This window comes from Bufo bufo, chromosome 8, assembly GCF_905171765.1.
Source record: "Bufo bufo chromosome 8, aBufBuf1.1, whole genome shotgun sequence".
NCBI classification, from domain to species: Eukaryota; Metazoa; Chordata; class Amphibia; order Anura; family Bufonidae; genus Bufo; species Bufo bufo.
The window spans coordinates 116,590,102-116,605,966 of NC_053396.1; the positions used below are offsets into that span (position 1 = coordinate 116,590,102).

General features: G+C 45.3%; 1 long non-coding RNA gene across 1 annotated transcript; it reads right to left on the bottom strand.

The window, feature by feature from the left end:
* Positions 1–1,586: 1,586 nt before the first annotated feature.
* Positions 1,587–13,657, bottom strand: LOC120977581. Its single transcript, XR_005773925.1, has 3 exons — positions 13,462–13,657; positions 9,401–9,408; positions 1,587–1,598 (listed from the first exon to the last, which is right to left on the bottom strand). It is a non-coding gene; the product is annotated as an uncharacterized LOC120977581 (long non-coding RNA).
* Between the last annotated feature and the right edge of the window lie 2,208 nt (positions 13,658–15,865).

Genomic DNA, 15,865 nt, shown 5'->3' on the forward strand with positions numbered 1-15,865 from the left:
ATAGCCGTGACTTCGAAACGGTCATTCTTGATTGTTTGTTCAACTACAGTTCAATGACCAACCGACTTCAATGTAATGTGTATTTAAAAGTGTTTCACTAGTTCTTCTGAATGGATGGTTGAAATAGGAGCCAGATATAGAAAAAAAGAAGAGTAATCTCACAGCAAAAGCTGATCTTGTGTACACCTTTCGGGGCAATTTTTTTTATGATTTAATTTTACTCATTTTGGGCTAAAAAAAAATAATCATTTTTTTCAGTTGGTCTTTCACAAATGGTTAACTGTTTTTCTAGCTGTGTGACTGGTACTTTCACATTGTGCCGCTCATCTAATAATCCTTATCTGTAAATTACTAAAAGGTCATAAACACTTATTTAAGCCACATTCATATTAGTAAGATAAGAATTGAGCTATAATCAGTTTTATAAGGTCAGAGATCAGAGATAAGAAGCCCGTCAACTCCCTGCCTGACCAAGCAGAGAAAATTTCTGAATCAGCTACTAGATAAACTCAAAGCTGTGCAGAGAAAATGGCTCTAAATTTTTAATAAAGACCAATGAAAAAATGATTTGTAGCTCAAAATTAGTACAATGCAATAAAAAAAAAAAATTGCAACCAAAGGTGTACATAGCCTTTAAAGCGTCCAGACAGGAAGAAATACTAAACTTATATAGGAGTTTTAGCTGCCGTCCGCATTGGTTACCCAGCTCCTTGAATACTCAGGCTAAGTTAACACGGCAAAATCAGTGGCAGAAAAATCTGTAGCATATTAGTAGCAAATGACTAGCTGAAAGTAGGCAGTTTTTGGTGGCAGATTCCAAATTTGGTGGAGAATTTAGTTTTTTGTTCAGGTTTCTCTGCTTCCCCATAGACGTCTATGAAATTCTCAATCAAATTTGCTTCCAGGAAGTCACACGTCACTTGTGAAGCATTTTTCAAATCAGCTACTGAAAGAACCTCCATTTTACACCGTGTGCACAATGTAGAGTTTTTAACATTAAAGTCAATGGGGAAACTGTTGGTTGTTTTGGTTGTGGATTTAGCAGCTGAAAATGCCAGTTTCCCATTGCTGAATCAGTGGCAAATTAGTGGCACATTAGTGGCAGATTTTAGCCGTGTGAACATATCCTCAAGCAAACTCTTCCAGGGTGAGCCAGTGGGTTTCATGGGGCATGCAATCTGTTACAAGCAGTGGGTGCGGAACCACTGCATTAACCAACCTGTTTGACTTTGGACTAATCCTAAAACCGTGGCAATCCCCTGGTTTTTACTCTTTAACCCCTATACAAGGATTTGGACTTCGCTGCAGGAGAGCCACTAGACCGCTACCTTCTGAAGTATCCGATGTAGGATGGACTGTCTTTTCTTGACAGACTATCTGTTAGCTCAGTAGTCTCAAATAAACGTTATATCGTGAACTGAGTGTACCCTGTGAGATAAAATAATACGTAGCTTTTATTAATCTCTTTTAAAATGAGTGAGACAGTGTTACTAAAATTCATGCACACGCACTTTTGTGCGTATGGCTCTTTGCTGAAAGAAGGGGTGTCAGGTCTATTGCCCTAGTGGGGGCTAGGCGGTTTTATGATGGGGTAGCTTCTTGGCGAGATCAACTGATTTTACTCCTGTACAGCTTACAAACTACAAATTGGCGTGGTAGTAAAAAGCAGGAAGTGCTCAACCCCACATGCAGTGGTGCATCTACAAACCGGATTCCAAAAAAGTTGGGACACTAAACAAATTGTGAATAAAAACTGAATGCAATGATGTGGAGATGGCAAATGTCAATATTTTATTTGTAATAGAACGTAGATGACAGATCAAACGTTTAATCCGAGTAAATATATCATTTTGAAGGAAAAATAAGTTGATTCCAATTTTCACGGCGTCAACAAATCCCAAAAAAGTTGGGACAAGTAGCAATAAGAGGCTGGAAAAAGTAAATTTGAGCATAACGAAGAGCTGGAAGACCAATTAACACTAATTAGGTCAATTAGCAACATGATTGGGTATAAAAAGAGCTTCTCAGGGTGGCAGTGTCTCTCAGAAGCCAAGATGGGTAGAGGATCACCAATTCCCACAATGTTGCGCAGAAAGATAGTGGAGCAATATCAGAAAGGTGTTACCCAGCGAAAAATTGTAAACACTTAGCATCTATCATCATCAACTGTGCATAACATCATCCGAAGATTCAGAGAATCTGGAACAATCTCTGTGCGTAAGGGTCAAGGCCGTAAAACCATACTGGATGCCCTTGATCTCCGGGCCCTTAAACGACACTGCACCACAAACAGGAATGCTACTGTAAAGGAAATCACAGAATGGGCTCAGGAATACTTCCAGAAACCATTGTCAGTGAACACAATCCACCGTGCCATCCGCCGTTGCCAGCTGAAACTCTACAGTGCAAAGAACAAGCCATTTCTAAGCAAGATCCACAAGCTCAGGCGTTTTCACTGGGCCAGGGATCATTTAAAATGGAGTGTGGCAAAATGGAAGACTGTTCTGTGGTCAGACGAGTCACGATTCGAAGTTCTTTTTGGAAATCTGGGACGCCATGTCATCTGGACCAAAGAGGACAAGGACAACCCAAGTTGTTATCAACGCTCAGTTCAGAAGCCTGCATCTCTGATGGTATGGGGTTGCATAAGTGCGTGTGGCATGGGCAGCTTGCATGTCTGGAAAGGCACCATCAATGCAGAAAAATATATTCAGGTTCTAGAACAACATATGCTCCCATCCAGACGTCATCTCTTTCAGGGAAGACCCTGCATTTTTCAACAAGATAATGCCAGACCACATTCTGCATCAATCACAACATCATGGCTGCGTAGGAGAAGGATCCGGGTACTGAAATGGCCAGTCTGCAGTCCAGATCTTTCACCTATAGAGAACATTTGGCGCATCATAAAGAGGAAGGTGCAACAAAGAAGGCCCAAGACGATTGAACAGTTAGAGGCCTGTATTAGACAAGAATGGGAGAGCATTCCTATTTCTAAACTTGAGAAACTGGTCTCCTCAGTCCCCAGACGTCTGTTGAGTGTTGTAAGATGAAGGGGAGATGCCACACAGTGGTGAAAATGGCCTTGTCCCAACTTTTTGGGGATTTGTTGACACCATGAAATTCCGATTCAACATATTTTTCCCTTAAAATGGTACATTTTCTCAGTTTAAACTTTTGTTCCGTGATTTATGTTCTATTCTGAATAAAATATAAGTTGGCACCTCCACATCATTGCATTCTGTTTTTATTCACGATTTGTATAGTGTCCCAACTTTTTTGGAATCCGGTTTGTATACCGGGGGGGCAGATCCTGCACTTGTGGTCCGCTGCTAATGGCAATCCCCAGCAAAAATGCATACAATGGAGGATGCCTGCAGGGGACCACAAGTACCACAATGGACATCCTACACAGGATAGCAAATGTGTGGATGTGATAAACAGTATATTTAATATAACAAAAACAAAGACAGGTGCACTCTGCGGTCTTACTAAGCCCTCAAACTGGTGTTAAAATTCAGAGATTAGCCAACATGTCCTACGTGAGGACATGTCTGAGCCCGAGCACCGCGCCAAGGTTTCTCAAGTAGCTCGGGACCTAACGCTAAACCTACCTGGGCCATATGGGCAATACCAGGAGCCAGTGGGCGAATTACAGGAGCGCAAGGTCCGACTCAAAGCAATCTCCCAGTAACCTCCAGCATGTGACCATGCATACAATGGGAGGAGGCTGAGAGCTCTGAGCCCCACCCAAGACTGGCTGATATAGCCCAGGCCTCACATGTGCACCAGAATGCTGCCTGTAGATGGAAATAAAGGCACATTCAGACTAGGAGTTTCTACACCTCCAAAAAATTCAAAATACAAACTACAAATTGGCATGGTAGTAAAAAGCAGGAAGTGCTCAACCCCATATGCAGTGGCGCATCTATACCAGGGGGGCAGATCCTGCACGTGTGGTCCAGCAAAAATGCATACAATGGAGGATGCCTGCAGGGGACCACAAGTACCACAATGGACATCCTACACAGGATAGCAAATGTGTGGATGTGATAAACAGTATATTTAATATAACAAAAACAAAGACAGGTGCACTCTGTGGTCTTACTAAGCCCTCAAACTGGTGTTAAAATTGAGAGATTAGCCAGTACAGCTTAGCCTAATTGTCTCTGACCCTAACTCTAGTCTTGAGTGGGGAGATAGGCTAACTGGCTGTAGTCGGAGCACTCGCCCTGAAAAGAGCGACCCCCAGCCGCTGGAACCTTGGGCCTGATCTGTATATCCCTTCCTCTAATAGCTGACTGCAAGTTCTATCCGACGCGTTTCCCCATAATACAATGGTTCATCAGGGAGCGATCAGTGCAGTGGCAGAGCTTCTTCATATAAAATGGCAATGGCCACTGCCATTTTATATGAAGAAGCTCTGCCACTGCACTGATCGCTCCCTGATGAACCATTGTATTATGGGGAAACGTGTAGGATAGAACTTGCAGTCAGCTATTAGAGGAAGGGATATACAAATCAAATTTGCTTCCAGGAAGTCACACATCACTTGTGAAGCATTTTTCAAATCAGCTACTGAAAGAACCTCCATTTTACACCGTGTGCACAATGTAGAGTTTTTAACATTAAAGTCAATGGGGAAACTGTTGGTTGTTTTGGTTGTGGATTTAGCAGCTGAAAACGCCAGTTTCCCATTGCTGAATCAGTGGCAAATTAGTGGCACATTAGTGGCAGATTTTAGCCGTGTGAACATATCCTCAAGCAAACTCTTCCAGGGTGAGCCAGTGGGTTTCATGGCCCAAGCAATCTGTTACAAGCAGTGGGTGCGGAACCACTGCATTAACCAACCTGTTTGACTTTGGACTAATCCTAAAACCGTGGCAATCCCCTGTTTTTTACTCTTTAACCCCTATACAAGGATTTGGACTTCGCTGCAGGACAGCCACTAGGCCGCTACCTTCTGGAGTAGTCCCGATGTGACTGACAAGTGACCCATGGGGGTTAGAGACACCAGTGGAGAGCACCGAGGGATCAGGCAAGGATGAAGTCAGGGACAGGGGTTTTGCCCACAGGCCGAGGTCAGGGCAGGCAGCATACAGGCAATCTGATATAACAGTCCGAGATCAGGGCAAGCAGGAAAAGGTCAATACAATGATCAGACACGGGTCAGGTCAAGCAGAGGGTCTGATACATGTACCAAGTAGAGATTGGTACGGGGGATGATAGAATAGCACTCTTTTGCAGATTTAGTAACAAAATAACCTATTTCTCATGCACCCTCCTCTAGGAGTGGGTATCTGAAGTACTCCAGGGTTATCATCCATTGGCTGGAGAAGATTAGGGTGCATGCTCTGGGCCCTTGGAATTAAGAAAATGAAAATACTTTAATATTACTTTACTATAAATATATTCTCAAGTACCTTTAATTATTTATAATGGCTCGTTTTGTCTGGGGAGCAATCATCAGGGGAAACAAAATGGTCGATGTCCTATTAGTTCACACAAAACCTGTCCTGATCAGACAAGAGGACAAGTTACTTTACAACACTGAGGTAAAGAGCTGCCTCATCCTTCTCGGTGCTCTGCTTGTCAGGGATTATGATCCTGATTACAGATGATAAGAACTTTAGCTGAATCTCTGGGGAATTTAGTTCATGAGGAGACATGAAGTACAAGGAGGATGGACAGGACAGACTGTGGTAATGTGGGGCTGTGGTACTGTGGTAATTTGCCGACCACTGGACTATAACACCAGACAACCAGTTCCAGTGTCATTGCTGTCTAAGGGAAATATAAAGATGAGACTTCAGTGGGCAAAAACATGGCCTGGTCAGATGAATCCAGAATTTTGTTGTACATAAAACAACAAAGCCTTTCTGTCAAGTGCCAAAAGTGCTGGCTGGTGGAGGTGGAGCAATGGTGTACAGAATTTTTGTCTTGGCACACCCTGTGTCCTCTGATACCTGTGAATGGACATTTGGACAGTAGGGTCATACCTAGTTTGTAGGATGACAGATTTTAATAATAAAATAATACCATCATACAACGTAAGAAAACAATTAGGTGAACATGTAGCCAGGGCCGTCTTTTCCAATGGGCACGCTGGGCAGTTGCCCGGGGGCCCCACTTGCCTGGGGGCCCGCCTGCCCAGTGAACCCACCACCCGCGGGAACGGCCGCCTAACACACACAGGTTGCCCCCCCAGTTGAATACTAATTAGCGCTTCCATTATGGAAGCGCTCATTAGAACCGAGAGACCAGGAAGTGGTGAACGCTCTGTACTCACCACTTCCTGGTCCTCGGCTGTCGGCTGTGCAGGGCTGCGCACAGCGTGAGGGCGCTCTGTGACCTCACGCTGTGCGCGCCAGTTCAGAGCACAGAGTCGACTGAGGAGAGGCAGGTGGCGTCCAGGAGCAGGAGAGGTAAGTGATTTTTTATTTTATAAGAAAATGTGGCTGCTGGGGGCATAAGGGGGCTAATGGAGAGGCATATGGGGGCTAATGGAGAGGCATATGGGGGGCTAATGGAGAGGCATATGGGGGGCTAATGGAGAGAGGCATATGGGGGGCTAATGGAGAGAGGCATATGGGGGGCTAATGGAGAGGCATATGGGGGCTAATGGAGAGGCATATGGGGGCTAATGAGGCATATGGGGGCTAATGGAGAGGCATATGGGGGCTAATGGAGAGGCATATGGGGGCTAATGAGGCATATGGGGGCTAATGGAGAGGCATATGGGGGCTAATGGAGAGGCATATGGGGGCTAATGAGGCATATGGGGGCTAATGGAGAGGCATATGGGGGCTAATGGAGAGGCATATGGGGGCTAATGGAGAGGCATATGGGGGCTAATGAGGCATATGGGGGCTAATGGAGAGGCATATGGGGGCTAATGGAGAGGCATATGGGGGCTAATGGAGAGGCATATGGGGGCTAATGAGGCATATGGGGGCTAATGGAGAGACATATGGGGGCTAATGGAGAGGCATATGGGGGCTAATGAGGCATATGGGGGCTAATGGAGAGGCATATGGGGGCTAATGAGGCATATGGGGGCTAATGGAGAGGCATATGGGGGCTAATGGAGAGGCATATGGGGGCTAATGGAGAGGCATATGGGGGCTAATGAGGCATATGGGGGCTAATGAGGCATATGGGGGCTAATGGAGAGGCATATGGGGGCTAATGGAGAGGCATATGGGGGCTAATGAGGCATATGGGGGCTAATGGAGAGGCATATGGGGGCTAATGAGGCATATGGGGGCTAATGGAGAGGCATATGGGGGCTAATGGAGAGGCATATGGGGGCTAATGAGGCATATGGGGGCTAATGGAGAGGCATATGGGGGCTAATGGAGAGGCATATGGGGGCTAATGATGAGAGGCATATGGGGGCTAATGGAGAGGCATATGGGGGCTAATGGAGAGGCATATGGGGGCTAATGATGAGAGGCATATGGGGGCTAATGATGAGAGGCATATGGGGGCTAATGATGAGAGGCATATGGGGGCTAATGATGAGGCATATGGGGGCTAATGATGAGAGGCATATGGGGCTAATGATGAGAGGCATATGGGGCTAATGATGTGAGGCATATGGGGGCTAATGATGAGGCATATGGGGGCTAATGATGAGGCATATGGGGGCTAATGATGAGGCATATGGGGGCTAATGATGAGAGGCAGCATATGGGGGCTAATGAGAGGCATAATAACACTGTCATCCACAGATGCCCCCATAACAGTGTGTCTTCCACAGATCCACCATAACAGTGCGACTGCGCACTGACGAGAGACAGAAAGAAGGGGAAAGAATCCACGGAAGCAAGCAGAGGACGGCACAGCAGACGACTGAACAGCTTCTTTTGTAAGTAAATAGTTTTATTATAAATGTATCCCTGCATACCGCAATTCTCTCATATTTTGTAATCTTATTTATATATACTTATTTTGTTTTTGCCCCCCCATTTTTGACTGTGGTATCTTTGTGCCCCCCCTATATATTATTCCTATATTAAACACTGATTTTGTTGAAAGTACCAATAAATATCGCCTTATTGATAATTTGCATTTTTATTCTAGTGCGTGATTGTGTAGACAGGGCCCCAGTGCACTGTATTGCCCGGGGGCCTATAATGCTCTTAAGATGGCACTGCATGTAGCTAACATTAAAAAGGTATGAGGGACATTCAACATTTATCATGAGATTTTGCACCTGTTTCGGTTGTATTTTATGTGTGTTGGGCAGACTTTTCAATGTAATTGCATTTACTTTTAGGTTTGCACTTTGTCTTAGACTTTACATCGTATATGTGCATGTTTTTTCCCCCCATCTGTTTCAAGGATAGGTCTAAATGTTTTGTCAGTGGGATAGTGTTATTTATGTATTTGCGCTTTTTGAACGCATAAATTAGATTTATAAACATGTGCAAAACTCCGCCAGCTCCTGGGTGGCGTATGTTGCTGCGCTGTGAGAAGGTCTGACAGACGTTCTTCTCTACCTCTTGTATGACGTTCTTTGTTTTGGTTTCACTTTGTCATCTCCTTTCCTTCTGCCAGGTGTCACTTATTTAGACTAATCGTCTTTCAACATTTTGTGAACAGCATTATTTATCATTTAATGGGGAAATTTGTACTGGTGTATCTAGATGACATTTTGATTTTTTTTTCCTGATTTCAAGACTCATCGGGACCACCTATGTCAGGTCTTGCTGATTCTGCGGGAGAATAAATTGTACGCTAAACTGGAAAAATGTGTGTTTGCGGTTTCGGAGATTAAATTTCTTGGTTTTCTTCTCTCCGCTTCTGGTTTTCGGATGGACCCTGAGAAGGTCCGCGCTGTGCTTGATTGGGAGCTTCCTGAGAATCAGAAGGGGCTGATGCGGTTTTTGGGTTTTGCCAATTATTACAGAAAGTTCATTTTGAATTATTCCTCTGTTGTTAAGCCACTCACTGATATGACTAAAAAGGGGGTGGATTTTTCCTCATGGTCGGTAGATGCGCTTAAAACCTTTTCTAGTATTAAAGAGTGTTTTGCTTCCGCTCCCATTTTGGTACAACCTGATGTCTCTCTACCTTTTATTGTTGAGGTGGATGCTTCTGAGGTGGGTGTGGGTGCGGTCTTATCTCAGGGTCCCTCTCCTGCCAAATGGCGATCGTGTGCCTTTTTCTCAAGGAAACTCTCCTTTGCAGAGAGAAATTACGATGTGGGAGATAGGGAGTTGTTGGCCATAAAATTAGCTTTTGAGGAATGGCGCCATTGGTTAGAGGGAGCCAGACACCCTATTACCGTGTCTACCGACCATAAGAATCTGGCCTACTTGGAATCGGCCAAGCGTCTGAACCCGAGATCGGCCAGATGGTCTTTGTTCTTTTCTATGTTTAATTTTGTTGTTACGTTCCGCCCTGGGGTTAAAAATGTGAAGGCGGATGCCCTGTCACGTTGTTTTCTGGGAGGGGGGAACTTTGAAGACCCGGGTCCTATTTTGGCTGATGGGGTGGTCGTCTCTGCTCTTTATCCTGATTTGGAGGCAGAGGTTCAGGCAGCCCAGGCAGAGGCTCCTGATCTTTATCCTCCTGGGAGGTTGTTTGTGCCTCTTGCTTTACGACACAAGGTTTTTAAGGAGCACCACGATACCGTCCTTGCTGGGCACCCGGGGAGTAGAGCCACAGTGGATCTCATTGCTCGGAGATTCTGGTGGCCGGCTCTTCGTAAGACGGTTGAGGGTTTTGTGGCAGCCTGCGAGACTTGCGCTCGTGCCAAGGTCCCTCATTCACGGCCATCGGGTTCTCTCCTCCCGTTACCCATTCCTTCCCGTCCTTGGACGCATCTGTCCATGGACTTCATTACGGACCTGCCTCGTTCCTCGGGGAAGACTGTGATTCTGGTGGTAGTGGACGTTTTAGCAAAATTGCGCATTTCATTCCCTTTCCTGGATTACCCAATGCTAAGACGCTGGCGCAAGCGTTTGTTGATCACATTGTTAAATTGCATGGCATTCCTTCAGACATAAATTGCGTGCCCCTATCAGAAACGGTTTCCAGATTCTGGAAGGCCTTCTGTTCTCGCTTGGGGGTTCGGTTGTCATTCTCTTCTGCTTTTCACCTGCATTCGAATGGTCAGATCGAACACGTCAATCAGAATCTGGAGACATATCTGCGCTGTTTTGTGGCGGAGAATCAGGAGGATTGGTATTCTTTTTTGTCCCTTGCTAAGTTTGCTTTAAATAACCGTCGCCAGGAGTCCTCTGATATGTCACCATTTTTTGGTGCATATGGGTTTCATCCACAGTTTGGGACATTCTCTGGAGAGGGGTCTTCTGGTTTACCTGATGAGGAGAGATTTTCAGGGTAATCTGAAGAGGATGAGTGAGTTATATAAGCGTGTGGCGGATAAGAGACGTGTGCCTGGTCCGGACCTGAATGTGGGTGATCTGATGTGGTTGTCTACAAAGAATATCAAACTGAAGGTTCCCTCCTGGAAGTTGGGTCCTAAGTTTATTGGGCCTTACAAGATCTTGTCCGTCATCAATCCCGTTGCCTTCCGTCTTGATCTTCCTCAGACTTGGAAGATCCATAATGTTTTTCACAGGTCCCTATTAAAACCTTATGTCCAACCCACTGTACCCTCCTCTTTGCCTCCTCCTCCGATTTTTGTTGATGGTAATCTTGAATTTCAGGTCTCTAGGATTGTGGATTCTCGCATTATCCGCGGTTCTCTTCAATACCTCGTTCATTGGGAGGGTTAAGGTCCTGAGGAGAGGATGTGGGTCCCAGTGGAGGACATTAAGGCCACTCGTCTCATCAGGGCTTTCCATAGGTCTCATCCTGAGAAGGTGGGCTCTGAGTGTCCAGAGTCCACCCATAGAGGGAGGGGTACTGTCACCTCCAGTTCTGTGAGAAGGTCTGACAGACGTTCTTCTCTACCTCTTGTATGACGTTCTTTGTTTTGGTTTCACTTTGTCATCTCCTTTCCTTCTGCCAGGTGTCACTTATTTAGACTAATCGTCTTCCTTTATATTCCCTCCCATACTGCTTTACTTTGCGGTTTATACTAGTTGCTGGATGAAGTGTTCACTGCTGGAGGCTGCTGCTGCTGTTTGCTCAGATAAGTCTTTTCCTTTATTGTGTTTCCTTGCTGGCTTGATTCTAGGTGACCCTGACTCCGTCCGTATTAAGTGCAAGGAGCCGGTGGTCGTGTCCCCTCACTATTATAGGGTTTTCAGGTGTCACACAGTCTTAGGTACGTGGGCATGCAATCGTCTACCATTGAGACCCTTGCATGTGCATAGCAGTCAGGGAGAGCTCTTAGGGTTTAAAAGGGCTCACCTATATGCTCCTTAGTTTTGGATCAAGCCAGTCAGTCGTTTATTTATAAGTTCCAGCTATCTGCAACTTCACCCGTGACACTAATCTTTTGCGACTGTTGGAAGTTAAAGGGGTTATATCTAAGTTCTATAATGCCCCCATATGCCCGGGCCCCTCACAGAGGTTATACTTACCTCGCTCCCCGGCACCTGCATCACTTCTAAAGCTGTCACGGCCGTCACTGGATCTCCCTGTCACGCGGATGAAAACATCCAGCAACGGGGGAGGGGGCAGCCAATAGCAGGGTGTGCAGCCTCTCTAGCAGCTTAGGTTGACGCTAGGGAGGCTCGTTCCCGTCATGGCCTGCTATTGGCTGCCTTTCCTCCCCACACGCTGGATGTTTTCATCCGCATGGCGGGGAGATGCACCGGCGGCCGTGCCGCTATGGGAAGCAACGCGGGTGCCAGGGAGCAGGTAAGTACAACCTCTGTGAGGGGCCCGGGCATATGGGGGGGCACTTGGATAACCCCTTTAAAAAGTCACAAAATTAATGAATGCGACTTTTCAGGGGAAAATGTGATTTTCTAAACCAGTGATGCCAAATCTACGGATGGCCCGCGAAGCCGTGTCATGCGACCCGCGCAATGATCGCAGGAGGAGCTTGCACACAATGGAAGAAGAAGGAGAAGAAGCAACATGCCTGGGCGGCTGCTGTGGCGCAGTGCTGAATCTCCATTCTAAACATTAAGGCAACTCACGGAACGAATGTAAGTGTAATAAATTCCCGTCGTTCCCGTGTCCCAGCAGTTGGTTGTAATGGCAGTACTATGTCTGGATGTGTGTGCTGCTACGTTCGGAAGACGGAAAGGCTGACCACCTTACTGCTTAATGGTGGGCACAGGCGACAGTGGTCTGTGTGTGAGCAGTGTGGTTTCAGGAGGGCTGCCCCCTGTAAGTGTGGCTGGTACCTTTGTGAGGAGAGTTAGTATATATCATGAAGGGCCAGTGGTGTCCATGTGGCAGGGGGTACAGCAGTACATGCCTTTGAGGGGTAAGAAGGGAACCCCTCCTTGTTGTTTGGGAAGGCCAGGACATGAGTGGTTTTCATTTGTCTTGGTTGGAATTGTGACACTGGTAGCAGTGGTCTGCGCTGTGGCTCGCAGTAGAGAGAGTGGCCCCTTTACAGTAATAAAGCTCACATGTGCTCCCTTCACAGTGGTAATACCCAGATGTGCCCCCTTCACAGTGGTAATGCCCAAATGTGCCTGCTTCACAATGGTAATGACCAGATGTGCCCCCTTCATAGGGTAATGCCCAGATGTGTCCCCTTCACAGGGGTAATGCCCAGATGTGTCCCCTTCACAGGGGTAATGCCCAGATGTGTCCCCTTCACAGGGGTAATGCCCAGATGTGTCCCCTTCACAGGGGTAATGCCTAGCTGTGCCCCTTTCACAGTAGTAATGCTCACATGTGCCCCCTTCACAGTAATAATGCTCACATGTGCCCCCTTCACAGGGGTAATGCCCAGATGTGCTCCTTAACAGTGGTAATACCCAGATGTGCCCCCTTCACAGTGGTAATGCCCAAATGTGCCCCTTTACAGCGGTAATGCCCAGATGTGCCCCTTCATAGTAAAATGCCCAGATGCCCCCCTTTATAGTAAAAATGCCCAGATGTGCCCCCTTTGCAGAAAAAATGCCCAGATGTGCCCCCTTTGAAGAAAAAAAGCCCAGATATTTGCCCCTTCACAGTAGTAATGCTCACACGTGCCCCCTCACAGTGTTTGCATTTCTTTCTGGCAAAGCTATCTGGTTCTGGCCCGCAAAATTTATACCACGTCTAGTGCGGCCCTCAGACGAAAAATTGTTGGGCACCACTGTTCTAAACCATTAGATTTGCAAAGGCCACGCCACAGCAGACATAAATTACACCTAGAAATTACGACACACCCTAAAACAATCAAAAAAGAATGGCAACAGACTGATTTATCAACACAAATAGATTCACATGATAAATTGAAGAAAATTAAACTTTCTAACAACAGAAAAACACTAGCATGATAAATGTGCCCCATAGTCTATTAGGTATTACTTTCTGAGGGATCCAGAAGATAACTAATATAATTGGAGAGGAATTACATCCACCAGATACAGGGGTGCACTTTCTGCTGCCTGAGGCAAAAACTGAAACAGAGCCCCCCCCCCCCCCCCACCCCCAATGCCACTTTCTTAACCTAACCCCTTTGCCACAATAAAAAGCGCTCATTGCCTAAGGCCCTTCCTCTGCCCCCCTCTTGCCCCTACCTGGTGCTGCCTGAGGCGATCCGCTGACCTGACCTCATTGGTGGTGCACCCTTGACCAGATATTGCGGCAGGAACTAATCAAACCCTGAGGAAGGGAACTGTGTATGTCCTAAAACACATTGGCAGACTGAGCCACCACAGCTCCAGAAGTGACATATCTTGACAATGCTTTTTCATGCTGATAGGCAGTGGTGAGACACTGAGCAGGAGTCAAGCTGATAAAAAGTCTCTGGCCAGGTCCAGCTTTAGGCCAGAGACATTGTACTGGATTGAGCACTGCTCACCTTCTCACTAGCATCTTATAGCAATTAACAGCAATTCAATCAAGTATAAAATATGAATCAGATGATGGTAAAATACCAGCTTCGATCAGAGACAAATGGATAGTTCGACATCCTTTGTTAGGATATACCATCCACAATGTGATCCGCTGTATACAACCTCTTCCTTCCTACCAACACCAGCCAGAAGCTGTGTGCTGTCTATTCTGTTAGAAGCAAGAGCACAGCCAGTTATATACAGGAGTTGCACAGACTCAACTGGTAGGTACATGCGATGGGTAAACATGGTGCCTGCACGCGCGTGCGGCGGACGCCATGGCCGGTGGGTCTCCGCTGTTTAAAACAGCGGAGACCCACGGCTATTGCCGATAGCGGTCATTAAAGCCTTTAGGTGCCATGATCAAGCGCTTCAAGGCTTCTTACCGGCATCTTCTGCGGCCAAAGAGGATACCGGTATATGATTTCAATATGCTGGGTCTCTCTGAAGAGACCCAGGGTATTGGAGCTGCAATTCTTATTTTGGCAGGCCAACATAAGAAATGAGCAATTCTAGTACTGTTAATGATTTATATGAAACATAATGATACAGAATAAAAATAAAAAAAAAGTGAGTGTTGTAGTCTCAAACACAAGCTACAAAACCAGTTAAAAAAATATTTAAAAATAAAAAAAAATGAAAAATTGCCCCCCTTTCCGTAGAATAAAAAAATAATAAATTTAAAAATATAAACATCATGGGTATCACCGCGTCCAAAAACTCCCGTGCTATTAAAATATAAAAATATTTTTCCTATATGGCGAATGGCTGATTCGCCATTTTTTCATCGCTTCTCTTACCCAAAAAAATGTAATACAATGTGATCAAAAATTCACACACACTCCAAAATGGTATAAATAAAAACTACATATCGTTCTGCAACAAATTAGCCCCCATACAGCTAAGTAGATATAACTATAAAAAAGTTATGTGGGTCAGAATATGGTGATGTAAAAAAAATATTTTTTCAAAGTTTTAATTTATTTTTACAGTATTTAGACATAAAAAAAAACTATACATATGTGGTATCGTTGTAATCGAACTAAACCAGAGAATTAAGGGCATGGGTCAGTTTAGCTGCAAAGGGAACACTGTAGGGACAAAACCCGTAAAACAGTGGAGGAATTGCAATTATTTTTTTCCAATTCCACCCCATTTGGAATTTTTTTCCCTGCTTCCCACTACATTGTATGCCATATTAAATGGTGGCATTATAAAAGTACAATTTCCCCCTCGAAAAATAAGCCCTCATATGGATTTGTGAAAAATAAAACAGTTATGGCCCAAAGAATATAGGGAAGAAAAATGAAAATGCAAAAACGAAAAAACCTCCGGTATCCAAAGGGTTAAGGGGTTGGTAATTTTCTGGTTTTTGTCGACCAGTTTGTTTGCAAGATGGTTATATCACACTTATTAATATTGCCTTTGTTGATACTCTGTACCGCTTTTCATATTCCATAAGGTGTGTTCCCTTGTTTATCAGATCTCTTGTTCTGTTCACACAAAGGTCTTGTCCATAAGATGGCTGCTGATAAAAAGTCATGTGACCAGGCAAATCACCTCCATGTGAGGTCTTCTCCATTCAAACACACTGCACCTGCAGTAAACTCCCAACAGCGCAGGTACAGAGGGCAGGTGTAGTGTATTTTAATGGAGGAGACATCATATGGAGGTGATTTGTCTGGTCACATGACCCTCCATCCGCATCCATTTTATGGACAGTACCTCTGTGTGGACAGCACAAAAGACTTGGCAAACAAGGGGGCATACCTTATGAAATATAGAAAATGGCACAGAATTTCAACAAAGGTTATAGTAGTAAGTACCATATAATCACCTCACAAATACATTGGCCAACTATAACCAGAAAGTGGACAACCTGTTTAAGGGTACAACCACACGGCGTGTGACGCGACCATTCTGCATTCAAGAAC